Here is a 3,284-nt window from a genome sequence, read left to right as displayed (position 1 = left end):
TGGAGCAGATCCTCAAGGAATTCATTGCTAAGCCTTGGAGGAGAAGATGGTGACAGTCAGCAAGGGTTCATCAAGGGCAAGTCATGCCTGCAACCTGATTGCCTTCTATGATGATGTGACTGGCTCTGTGGGAATAGCAGTGGACATGATATATCCTAACTTGAGCAAGGCTTTTGACATAATCTCCCACAACATTCTCACATGGAAGCTAAGAAAGCATGGATTTGATGAATGGACTGTGAGCTGAATAGAAAGCTGTTTGGATCATCAGGTTGAGAGGGTAGTTATCAATGGCTCAATGTCTAGTTTGCAGCTGGAATCAAGTGGAGTGCCCCAGGGGTCAGTCCTGGAGCCAGTTTTGTTCAACATCTCCCTCAATGACTTGGAAGATGGCATACAGTACACCCTCAGCAAGTCTGCAGATGACAGCAAGCTGGGGGGAGTAGTAGATACACTGAAGGGTAGGGCTAGGATTCAGAGAAACCTCAATGAAGTGGAGGATGGGACCAAAAGAAATCTCATGAGTTTCGATAAGTATAAGTGTAAAGTCCTGCACTTAGGATGGAACAATCCCATGCACAAGTACAGGTTGGGAACTTATTGGCTGGTTACAATAGACAATAAGCTGAATATGAGTCAACAGCATGCCCTTGTTACCAAAAACGCTTCTTAGCCTTGGGTGAAATTAGTAGGAGTGTTGCTAGCAAGTCAAGAGAAGTGATAATTCCACTCTATTCGGCATTGGTGAGGCGCCTTCTGGAGTACTGCATCCAGTTTTAGGCCTCCCACTACATAAAGGATGTGGGTAAATTGGAGAGAGTCCAGTGGAGGGCAATGAAAATGGTAAGACGGCTGGGGCACATAACCTATGAGAAGAGGCTGAGGAAACTGGGCTTATTTAATCTAGAGAAGAGAAGACTGAGAGGGGATTTAAAAGCAGCCTTCAACCATCTGAAGGGTGGTTCCAAAGTGGATGGAGCTGGACCGTTCTTAATGGTTGCAGGTAACAGAACAAGGATCAATCATCTCAAATTGCAGGAAGGGAAGTTTATGTTAGGTATTAGGAAAAACCCTCTCACTAGGGCAGTAGTAAAGTACTGGAACAGGCTACCCAGAGAGGTCATGGAATTCATGCTTAGGAATTTCTGAGACCTGGGTAGACAACATTTTGCCTGGGATGATATAGTTAGGGCTGGTCATGCTTTGAGCAGGTAGTTAGACTACATGACCTCCTGAGGCTCCTTCTTACCCTAATTTTCTATGATTCTATGATTTATGTTGTAAGCTGCTTCTCATATTGTTGTAGCAGTATAGCTAGCACACCTCTGTCCCACACTAAAATGGAACATAATTCTTACAATGGAAGATGTTATTAATTATGGTGTGTAGACTCTTTAAAGATGTCACTGCAAAAGATCCCAGCAATTCTAAAACTGCTACGATTGGATGAATTTACGTCTGAAAGAGATAGAATTTGAATTTAAGATGATCGTTGAGATGTTCACAGAAGTAATTATAGGTCCTTTATATTTTAACCGGCAGTGTAACAGAAAGTTTTAATATGCATATTTTTTTTCCTCTGTGATATGGTGCTCCAGGATTTCTGAGGGTAGAATATAATGGACCAAAGGAGCAATAAGAGGTCTACATTACTTTCAGGAGGGAGTAAAAAGTAAAGAAAAACTTGTTGAAACCAGGTGGTTCCGTCTTTTATTATGAAAGTGACACACTGGGAGGTCCAGTCAGGCAAAAATAAGCTGGTTTCTAACCTGGAAATAAAATGAGTCTACAGTCATTTGGGTTAATTATGAATCAAAGTATTTTGCCATATCTGGATGAAGTTTTATTTATAGAAAATAAGTTTTATTCTTTTATGTTACGTCTGTTTGGAGACTTTGCTGCAGAAGTGATATGAAATATTTTCCATACAACTAGTGGACAACTTGTTACTGTGGCAGTAAATTCTTATCTTTAAAAATACACCTCACCACTTCTTTAATATAAGAGTCTTCCCGAACTGCCTTGTTATTTCTGTGTAGGTTACAAAGTACTTTGAAGTGAGGCACTGAAACAAGCCTTTTGGTTTTATCTTGTGCTTGGTATATTTTCACCTTTGATTTGAGATCCTCAAAGAAGATCTGCTATATCTTCACCAAATAAAACTCCAGCAGATAAACAGCATCAGAACTTCTTTAAATTGGAGAACACAGTTCTTTTGAAATCTGTGCTTTGCAATGTTGTATTCATTCGTCGAAATTCTGTTTTGTATAAAGATAGTAAAGGAACAGTTCCAACAACATCAGAACATAAGATTTGGATCTTAATTTTGTAAATCACTTCACTTTATTTTTTCTGTAGTTTTTTATGTTAAACATAATATAAATGGCAAAATTGTAATGAAATATTTTGCTTAATCCAAAATGAATGTTTTTCAGATTTTTGTTTCATGGACAATAAAGAAATGTTGGAGTTTCTTTAAAAATGTGTAACAAGCCAAACTTCAAAATCTTTTGCAAAATGGAATAGCCATCCCACACCTCTAATTATTTTGATTAAGTGTTATTCTTTTAGTGGGAATCTTCTGTCTCAGGCCAATGACAATTTCATAGTTGTGGTTTTTGTGGTTTTGGTTTGTCTTGTTTGTTTACATCACAAAATGCCAGAGGTGATGTAAAATACAGGGCTTCTTTTGTGGTTGTAAATACATGTCTGAAACCATTTTTTCCTGATATTTATCATTTATCTTGAAGTGATTACTGACACAAAGCATTTCAATTAAAACCCCCCCAGAAAATAGGACTCTCTCTCATGACAACATCCTCTACTAAGAGGAAACACATAAATTATATTTCTCACCTCAAAATCATTTACTACATTTGCTTTAATAAAAGGTATTGTTTTCATAGGTAAATGATCTATAATTTATTTCTCTTTTGGGTCACTTTTACATTTATTATTTTCTTGACTCTCTTGAGGTTGCAGATTATTTCAAGTAGCAATGTTAATGTAAATTAATAGGCAAATAAATGAATGTGTGGTTCCCAGTTAATCAACACTAAATATCATTCTATGGAATAATTTGATCACAAAATGAATGCATTTACATATATAATCTTATACTAAATGCTATTATTTGGCATATATTGATTCATAACGGAATATATTTACACATAATCTTTAATAAATGAATTCAAACCAACTCATGTTAACCCACTAGATCCATGAGACAAGTGCAGTAATGTGCACATTGGAAGTAAGAATTAATGTTTCCCTAGGACCTGGAA

Source organism: Crocodylus porosus, unplaced genomic scaffold (genome assembly GCF_001723895.1).
Source record: "Crocodylus porosus isolate Cpor-Errol unplaced genomic scaffold, CroPor_comp1, whole genome shotgun sequence".
Lineage (NCBI taxonomy): Eukaryota > Metazoa > Chordata > Crocodylia > Crocodylidae > Crocodylus > Crocodylus porosus.
Note: the sequence above shows the minus strand (reverse complement) of the source record.